The 10,855-nt window shown below is 29.8% G+C and overlaps 1 long non-coding RNA gene across 1 annotated transcript; it reads right to left on the reverse strand.

Annotated features, from left to right (window-relative positions):
* Nucleotides 1-434: 434 nt before the first annotated feature.
* Nucleotides 435-2,574, reverse strand: LOC110709085. Its single transcript, XR_002508841.1, has 3 exons — nt 2,257-2,574; nt 1,970-2,100; nt 435-812 (listed from the first exon to the last, which is right to left on the reverse strand). It is a non-coding gene; the product is annotated as an uncharacterized LOC110709085 (long non-coding RNA).
* Nucleotides 2,575-10,855: the final 8,281 nt, after the last annotated feature.

A 10,855-nucleotide genomic window follows, 5' to 3' on the forward strand; every position in this document is an offset into this window, starting at 1 on the left:
CTAAAAACAAGCAATCTTAGCCATTCATTACTAGCACAAAAGATCAGACGGTTCTAAAGCCCTAAGATCATTCCAACCTTACATATAATCAATTCAACTGTTTTAAAGGTTTTTTTTTTTTTTTGACAAACGCAACGTTTTAAAGGTCACTACATGCTAAAATAAGGTAACTTTATCTAAATTGACGATATTTACATAAAGTCACTATATATAAAAATAACGTAACTATATACAAAAATAGAATAGCTATATAAATTTTGATCATATTTACATAAAGGTCACTATATACAAAAATAAGATAACTATATCAATTTTTAGAATATTTACTTAGAGGTCACTATATACAAAAATAGGGTAACTATATCAATTTTGAGCATATTTACATAAAGGTCACTATATACAAAAATAAGGTAACTATATCAATTTTGACCACATTTATACAGAGGCCACTATATATAAAAATAACGAAGGTCACTATATATAAAAATAAGGTAATTATATAAATTTTGACAACATTGACCATATTTATATAGATGTCACTATTTACAAAAGTAAGGTAACTATCATCAGATAACTTCTCCTTCTCCGGCCTCCTTGTCATCAGATAACTTCTCCTGCTGCTCCTTATCATAAGATAATTTCTGCTGCTCCTCCTTGTCACCACCAAAGGAGTAGTCCACTGGCTCCAAACCCGACAGTCAAAGCTCATCAAACGGACAAACTTTCCTGCTTCACAGTCAGTCATCACCTGTTAGATAGCAGCCAGATTTTGGTAACATTGTAATAGTACCCTCCCTGCCACAGAACTTGCACTGAAATAATGAAAGGGTGATTGATTAGCAACAAGCCAAAAACACAATGTAACTATCACCATTACCAATGTAAGAAAATCCAAAATTTAGAAGGCAATAACACACAAAAAGCAACAGAATTTTAATAGCTGGAATGGAACAAAGTTAACAGCTCACAGAAAATTTATACATTGTAATATAATTCAGGCATCAAATGTCAATTAAGTGTAAACCAGAAAAATGCAGAAATGCAACACGTGATTCATACATATCAAAGCATCAAACACATTCTATAAGCTGCTGGACATTATTCAAGGCTTAGTCAATACAGATATAGCAACAACGTAAGCCATATATCACTTGAACGGGCACACTATTATTGAAAAAGATGGAATCAGTACAGCAAATGACTGAACAATAGATAAAAAAAAAAGAATTCTAAGAGCCAGAGCAGAAGTACTAGTACAACATCAATACACTATCATAAACCATTCCCCAAGTGCCAATACAAGGCCATCAATTGACATCCGGAAGAAACATATTAAACAAGTCCTAATTCCTAAGCAAATAATCCTAAGATAACAGAATTGCAGAAATTTCATACCAAACTTAAACGCTATATCATGTTGAACAGTTCAATAAATCAGACAGGTATCAAAACAACGAGGAGAAATTTCCAGTTTGCAACCCTGGTGTTCATAATCTTTAAAACATGTTCAATACTCCTGTAATGGATGAAGAAGCTTAAGGGGTATTCAACTCGCTTCTAGCAAATTGGCAAGGCTTCTAATGGAGCTTCTGCCATTAGTTCTAAACATATACTCCTATGACTAAGAAAATAAAAACATGTACTCCTATGATTTTCTAATTTACTCAAACCTAATTTACTCATTAGAAGATTAATTTTAGACCTAAGTACCACCTCAAATGTTGACAGTCAAATTACAAATTCAATAGAAATGAATAATTCAACTCTCGCAAAATTCAAGCAAACATGCTTTTCGGTCAAAATTAATCTACAAAATTAAAATATAAACAAAGACAATACAATATTCTGATGCACCAACATTTTTCATCATATGTACAATGGAAAAATTCAAATAAACATTAAAAAAATTCATCAATTATCAAAATTCAAATCGTTAAGCTAAAAAAAATAACGGAAAAAACACACTCACTCTTCCATAAGCGTTCTTCTCGAGGTCATTAGCAAGCAGATCAACAATGTCTTTCCTCAAAAACTTCTCCGTCGCATTTCATTCGTCGGACAACTTTGATTCGAGTTCTCGTCTGCTTAATCAACGATTTACTGCAATTTCAATCCAAAAAAAACAAAACTCAAAATCAATGAAATGAATCAAAATCTAGCAAAAACGAGTTAAATTTGGTTGAAAAAGTGAAACAAAAATTACGAAATTAAGTACTCAAATCAAGCAAAATAACGAAATTAACACAAATAACTTACTTGATAATAGATTGTAGAGCTAAGAAATTGCTGAAAATCAAAGTAATTGAAGCTAGATTTGAATTAGTAGCATGAAATTGGTAGAAGAATTGGGAAAGTAGGAGAGAGAAAGTAGCAGAGAGAAAGTAGGAGAGAGAAAATAGAGGAGGAAAAAGTTACGTGCAAATGAAGGAGGAGAGAGAAATTGCTATCATTTTGCTTTAATTTGGGGGAAAAATCTGAACCGTTAGATGAGGGGTGAGTAATAGATCATAATCTACGGTAGAGATTGCATGTTTTCAGTTTTCAGTTTTAATCTTGTTTTCACGTGATCCACACTCTATATATATATATATATATATATATATATATATATATATATATATATATATATATATATATATATATACATATATATATATATATGTATATATGAGAGCCATGTACTCGTAGGATTTAATTTTTTCAGCGTACCATGTAGGATAATAAATTTTAGTGGTAACCAATTAAATGCGAGATTATTAATTTCTTTCAGAATTAAATAATTTAAATGACACATAAGAAAAATTGGCGAATGAGATTTTCCAGTTTAAATTAATTAAATATAATATATTATCTTTTGATATAGGAGTTTTATCTATAAAAATTTTAGCACATAAATATATGTATAAAAAAATTATTTTAAAAAATTCAAACAAACCGTGCATCGCACATGTTTCATCTAGTTTCAACATAAAGCAAGATTAATAATGACTATTGTTCAATGTAACATCAACTCATATACAAAGCACTCCCTTCTTGAAATAAACTCAATAAGTGGTGTGTACATATATTTCGGTTAAGATGATAATACAAGTTTAGATAGGTTAAGTGAAATTTATCATGTCTTATATTATCGTTAAATCTACCATATTGTTTATAATATCATATTGTTTTTAATACCTCACAATAAAACCAGGTATCTTACTTAAGGGAATATTAATCCAAATTTGTTTAAATGTATATTAGGTGCAACTCACAACTACAATATTTAATTGAACTACTCTCAAATATTGATGGTTAATTTCATCAAAATGGTTGGAAAAGCTTGAAAAAATTAAGAACAAGTTGCTTTCTTTTGATCTTTGTGAAATATGTAATATTATTTTTGTGATTTTGTTAACAAGTCACTTGAATTATAATGACAATTATGCGATATATATTTCGAATTTATCCTTTACAAATACACGTAATAATTAATTATATATACTGTTTCTCGTAATTTACACTTCCAAAAATTATTTCGGGTGTTAAGAATATTTACCAAAAATTTTAATATTCACATAATTTTGGCTATTGTAAACTTATTCAAATCCTTTTAGTTTTATCCAATCATCACATACTGTTAAACTAATCTAAAATTCATAATCAAATCTGCATCACGAAACTATTCACATAAAAAATAATATCTTAGTTACTATATATAATTAATAAATCACAATCGCATAATATTATAGGGCTAATTTTTTTAATATGTTACATAGTACAAATGAAAGTCCACCTTAAAACTAATACTAGTCATAATTATGGAAGGATTGTACATAACCAAAATGATAAACAACATTAACATATAAATCCGAGTGTTAACAACTTAATCCAACAACACAAACTGATTAACACCAACTTCCACATAGCTTAAAACTACCCTAAACAAAATGATACCCAACCATTCTGTTACACGTTGTAGCCCTTAATCGTTCATTCACTATTCAACACAGTCATTACCACCATTAGTCTAAGATGGTCTTCAACTTCTTGTGGCAAACAGACTTCAGGTTATAAGGTGGGTCTGATTCCTTTCCCTGCATTAAGGAAAATAATTAGTGATGATATTCTATTAATACTAGTAATTCAACCAAACTAATCCTAAGTATTTTACCTGTAAAACAACATTGGTTAAGGCATAATTAGAGAATAGAGGGTTCTTCACCGTCTTGATGACCTCTTCCTTGTATAGAATAGCAGTTCCACCATAGCATGAATGGATGAACGAGGTGTGCACTCTGAAATTCACGAGCAACTTAGAAATAACCTCTTTCACGTTTTCATCAAAATACCTTGTTTCCAAAAGAATAACAACTGAAGGATTCACAACAACATACACCCACTCAAAATTCTCTAGGAAAGAATCCCGACCAATAACACGCACATTCCAACACACCATTTTAGTGTTTAAGGGCAAATTTTGCAAATGAGGGACCCAATTGGGGCATACAACTGGATCAAATGCTACTATGTGGAATGGCCCCCATTTAGGAAATTTCTTAGCTTTGTAAATTTGTATGATAACCATACACTCAAATATGGGAACATCCAAAACCTGGAAAGCGTCTATGAATGTTCCCATGCAAAGGTACACCGTATCCAAGCACAACCTAATCGGTGGAATATTTAAATCCAACACCGGCTTTGGATCAATTAGGTGTTACCATGGCTTGAGTAGTGATTTTGCTTCAATGGGTAAAGCATAATAATCATCAAAGTTTGGGATATGGGTTGGCTTTGTCACCGTTTTTAAGTGATCAGGCCGCATTTTGTGAGTGGAGTACTGTGGGTTAAAAGCATTTGGATTATGGATCATTTGGGCAATAGTTTCTCTATAAACAAACTTTGGGTTGTCGGCTTCATCATGACATAGGTATATCATGGAATTGAAATCAGGCTCGGTTTGGGTAGCTTCAAGTGGATGGAAATATAAAAAGCAACGGTTACATGTCTTGGTGTAAGCAAGTCTTGGCATAGGCATGGTGGAGAGAAGGATAATTTGGCAAAGGGGTTTCCAAAATACATACAAGGTTGGATATGAGGGCATGAGTGGTGGAAACTCTACTATATATATAAATAGTGGGGCCACCGAGTAAGCCTTAAAATTTTGGTAGGCAAAAATCTTAATATTATGGATAAGGAGTTTACTAAATGTCCTTATTTTAATTACAATTAGCATATATTTTATTTTTTAATATAGATATCACGTATCGATTAGGATATGTGATTTTTTAATTTTTATTACATTCTAACATTTATTATTTCTTCAAATGTACAACAAAGTTTTGGATTGTTGTGTATAAATAATATTAAAGTCTTCAATAGTTCTTCAAATTCTCAAATCTATTTTGGATTGTTGTGTATAAATAATATTAATGACTTCTTAAAAATTTTAGCGGGCCATATTATTGTCGTTATATAGTTTGGAATATGTCAGTATTATTTATTGTGTTGGTGCTTATTCTAGTTTGTCTTTAGAATTGTTTGTTTTTTGTTAATTTTTATAAATTTTATTATGTCTCTATTGTCATAGCATTTGGTAGCTATTTAGTTGGTATCAAGTGTATATAGTGCTAGTTTTTATGTGGGTTTGAGGATATTGATCATATAAATGCATATTGATACTTAATTATTTTATGTAAATTTTAAGGTACTTAGTCCACATGTGAATAGCAACTTATCAATTTACTTAACCACTTTCAAACTATTGTTAGGGAAAATGATATATTGAAAACTATTACAAATTTTATTTTATTCTAGTAGTTTGATGATATCAACCAATTGCTATCAACTGTCTACCCTAATTCAAGTGTCTATTAGCCATTTACAAATTTTATGATATTCTAGTAGTTTGATGATAATCAAGGTCATTTAGGTTAATTACAATTGCTATCAAATGTCTACTGTAATTCAAGTTTCAGCTAGGAGGTTCAAGTCAGTAATATTTCGAATTGTAAGGTTAAATGTATTAGCTAAGTCCAATACCTTTTGTTTGAAAAGTAATATGATTCAGTTAGATTTTGTGCAATTAAAGTAGAAAAGGCTATCAAAATTTTACCAAATAATGTTGGATAAGTAACACCTACCTAAGGCAGGGTAATGATACCCCTAATGTACCAAAAGATTGATCTAATGTATGGGATGTCTTGGCAATTTAGAAAAGACAAAGCTTTCAACTTTAAAATTCATGTAGGAAAACTAAGACTTAGCTTAGAAAGGTCAAAGAAAACTAACAGCTAAGTACTTTCGGATAGGGTAATAATACCCCTACTTTACGGAATGACTCTTTAAAGAAGTGGGATGTGCACATTTGGTGACCGAGCTTTCATATATTGTCAATGTAAGGCAATTCTTGCAATGAGATTTTCTAAATACGCCGTACAAATCAATGTCAATATAGATAAATTTTGCTAGTTACAATTGTCGAGGTAAATGTCCTGTGTGTAAACAACTATAATGGGTAATCCAAATTGCCTCGTTTTAATGTTAAACTTACCTAACAATGTGGATTTTATGTGTAAAAATTAGATTGAAAAAAATAATTACAGCCAAGTTGTGCATTTTCGACATAAATTGGTAGCTCTCTAAAGTTTTAATTTAGAAATGCAACAACTCTCCGGTGTTTTAAAGATACTAATTGATATTCATAAGCAAATGTATTAAACAAATTAAAGCTATAGGCGATGGCACGATTTACTAAAATAAAATAATTTTGATATTACTATATTTTTACAAAAATCTTTTTGATCTTAATATATATTTTACTAAAATTGTATACATTTTACACTCACACACATATATTTCAATAAAACTTAATTTGAAAGACTGAATAACAACATTGGGTTTTTTAAACGACGACTTTTTAAATCCAATCCATTCCAATACTTAAAAGACGCCGGTTTTATAAAATCCAATCCGATCCAAAGTTCTCAAGAACTCAGTCCGATCCAATCCGAATCATAATTTTAGCTAACTTGCAAGTTTGAGGGAGTTAATAGATAATTATACTAAAAATTAAATGATAAATAACATAGTTTGGAATTCATAGTTCTTAGGATTAATTCATATATTATAAACATAATATAATTTTAGATAACTTATATGATTGAAATAATGATCAATCAACACAATTTTACAAGATCATTACAATGTTTCCTTAGTTGTAAAAGCAAGATATCATTTCTTGGTTAAATCAGCTTCTAAGAACGTCAATCTAATCTAAAATTTCAATGTAATCTAACCTAATCTTATCCGAACTCTAATATTATCCTTACGAGGTCAATCTAATCTAAAATTTTAATCTAATCTTAACGATATAGTATTAAACGACAATAGTTCGAGATCGATCTTATAGTGTATCAGTTTTATGTCTTCACATAAAACTAAATTGTACATTCGTAATTCTTCCTAATTTTAAAAATGCATGTTATTAGAACAAATTTTTACTTAATGATCCATGTTTGCGTAGTGTACATAGGCAAGGATAAAATAATTAATACTCTAATAACGACTTTTTTATTAACCATATAGGATTTGGCTACAAATTATCCATACAAAGCTAGGGTTAATGTATCTTATGAACAACAAAGTCTTTTAATTGAAGCTAGGGTTACAAATTATCCATACGTTGGTTACTTTACAGTGTTACCTTTCTAAACTGAAGCCAGGGTTACTTAATTATATTAGGATTGGGAGTGCGGTTATCATTTAGGTTTGGAAGACTAAAATCCTTTTAAGGGTTTTCTTGTATGAATATTGCTCCATCATTCGAGGATATGAGCTTTATTTAAGGCTTGACAAGTGTAGGGCCACACAATTCAGTACCTTTTGCAAACGAAGAATCTGATAAATGTCAGATGTATCCCCTTTTTCTAGTTGTTTCCCCCTTTTTTTTAAGAATCTTCTTGTAAACCCTAAAAACAACATTTTGGCTGTACTTTTTTTTAACAAGATTTGTTTAGCTAATTAATTTCTGCTTTATAGCCAAAATTCAAATCATCAAATGTTTGAATTTGAATTTATATATTACACTAGTATAGTACCCGCGCGTTGCACGATGGTGATAAGTAATTTTTCCATATTTCTTTTATGTATTTTGTTATTAATATCATTTTAAAATAACTTGGCTTGTTTTAAAAAAAAAAAAAAAAAAAAAAAAAAAAACATGTACATAATCCTTTTTTTCAAACATTTATAATTTGATGTTTTGTAAAATTTACTAAAATGATGGTTAGACAAATTTTATTTAATGTTTCATGTCTATTGAGCTTATATGCTTAGAGTGGAAGCTAAAAAATGTATATAATTAGCTATCATAATCTAATATTGTTGTATACTTACAAGATTCAAAAGTAGTAAGGAGTATAGAAGCTAAAAAAAATTATATAATTAGCTATCAAGTTTTGTAGTTTTAAACCTATTCAATCCTAAATTATAGCTAGTAAAAGGAAAAGGGTTAAATTTTTTAAAAAAATAAAAATAAATTGACCCTTTAGCACGTTTTGTTTTAGTAATAGTTAATACATTTCGTAAAATGGATTCAATTTTTTAGTTGATTTTTTGAGACCCAAAACCTATACATAATTTGGCAAACATCTAACATTTACGTAGCTGAAGATTAAGAACAAGGCTGGTGTACAATTGATTCCTTATTAATATGTTTTAAAAAATATTTCATGTCTTATAACATTAACAAATGGTAACTAATCAATTTGAAGCATTTTATATGTTTACGAAAAAAAATTTGATTTAATTACATCATGGACATATTTGAAATGATTAGAATTAAATTTTCGCACACATAATAGAATAAATGTCAACACTTCAACCAAGTTCACTTAGGGGTGCCAAAAAATTACCCGACCCGAAAGGTTTACATAAAACCGAACTGTTTTCGAACTAGGTGATTCGAAAATTGTTCATCCAAATCTAATCTCGATGAAACCCGAAATTAACTCTCAATTGATTATACCCTATACCCGGTGAAGTTCTATCCAAAAACCCATGTTTGTATCGACTCATTTTAGACTTGGAATCGATTTAACAGGAAACGAAATCTACCCGAAACCATTTATTACAGAAAAATAGCTCATTTTACGTAACTCATTTTACCCGATTCAAAACTATCCGCGACTATCCTACTAAACCCGACCCAAAACTAAAGAGTTAATTAGTTTACAGTTTTTTATTATAGTGGAGTCAGGGAATTTTGAATATAAACTGTAGTTAATGGGGGTTAAATTTAATTGTTCGTAGAAGAGAGAAATACTACAAAAAATTAAAAATTGGGTTTGATATGGTTGAAAGATAATAAATTACTTGTATAGAAAATAGCTTTATAATGAGTTTAGAATAATATGATTGATTTAAGAATAAGATCTAATCAAAACTTAATTGATTTAAATGGAGGTCTAACAGAATCTGAAATGATATGATTTAAAGTTTATTAAACCTAGCCATATCCAAATTCGAGCTTACTTGAACTCGATATGACTCGACCCGAATTTGATTTCTACTAACAATACCTTGACCCACCTTTGACTCGATTACAATAAAGCTTCACCAGACTGGAAATTGTAAGTGAGTTTTTTTAAAGTAGTCGGTTCATCTCGATTACAATAAAGATGTGTGACACCAGTCTGAGACCAATCTATTCCCATCATTGGCATGAACTGCCCAAGAACATCTGATCTGATCTCTTCACAAAACGACTTTTTTTTTTTGAACGGTTATTTATCCTTTATAATTGAATTATTATTTAAAACAACGGTTTATATTAAGTTCAAAATTAATGGATGGGATATTTTCTTTGGTTTTGATTTTTTGATTTTTAATTATTTAACCGGTTGGGGTGTTTAATTCAAAAACAAATTAATTAATAAAAAAATTAATTAAAAACTTCTGATTGTTCTTCTATTCACCCACGATTTATGTTACAGTACACGTACTTTACTCCCATGGAGCGCTGAATAAATATAACCAAGTTTATTAATTGAGATTCACTACTTTTTCCCCAATCCTATCGACAAAAAATACCAAACAACTAAAAAAATCCCTAAAAATTCATTGAAGACCAAAATGAGCAACCAAGGGCCTCCTCTAATATACTGACAATGTCCTTCAACATGCCGTAATGAGAATGGTCTCATACACTACAGGTGTACTCTTGTGTCACTGCAAAAAAACGGAGTTAGGTACTTCCGTCTATCTGTTTGCTGGAGAGAGGACATGTTGTATTTTGGAATGCCCGAGATGTTTATAGAGAGTCTTTCAAGGATAAATTTCGTTTAATATATGATACCTACAACCTGTTCTTGATTGTAATCACTGAAGAAAGCATTGGCGGACTTGGCCTTATGTCTGGTGGGTCAAATGACTCATCAGGGCCCAAAATATTTTTTAAGTTTTTTAAAAAAAAAAAAAATAAATAAATTATTTTCTAAGTTTTTTTTTTAAAAAAAAATACTAACTTTGAACCTTTTGTTAATGTTGTTGGGTTTTTGATGAAATGTGAACCTAATGCTTGTACAAATTTTAATCTTGTCAATTATTAGTTTGTTAATTATTAGAGAGCTAAGCTTGTCATGTTGTCAATTATTAGCTTGTTAATTATTAGTTTGTTAATTTTAGTCTTGTCAATTTTAAGCTTGTTAATTATTAGTTAGTACTGTAATCTTGTCAATTTTCTATTTGGATGATCTTTGTAAATAATTTTTCTTGAGAATTTTGGTAAATTTTTTCTTTTTACATATTTGGTTATCAATTGTGACTCATCAGTCGGAAATTCCTGGGTCCGCCACTGGAAGAAAGGGCTAGG

This window comes from Chenopodium quinoa, unplaced genomic scaffold, assembly GCF_001683475.1.
Source record: "Chenopodium quinoa cultivar QQ74 unplaced genomic scaffold, ASM168347v1, whole genome shotgun sequence".
NCBI lineage: Eukaryota > Viridiplantae > Streptophyta > Magnoliopsida > Caryophyllales > Amaranthaceae > Chenopodium > Chenopodium quinoa.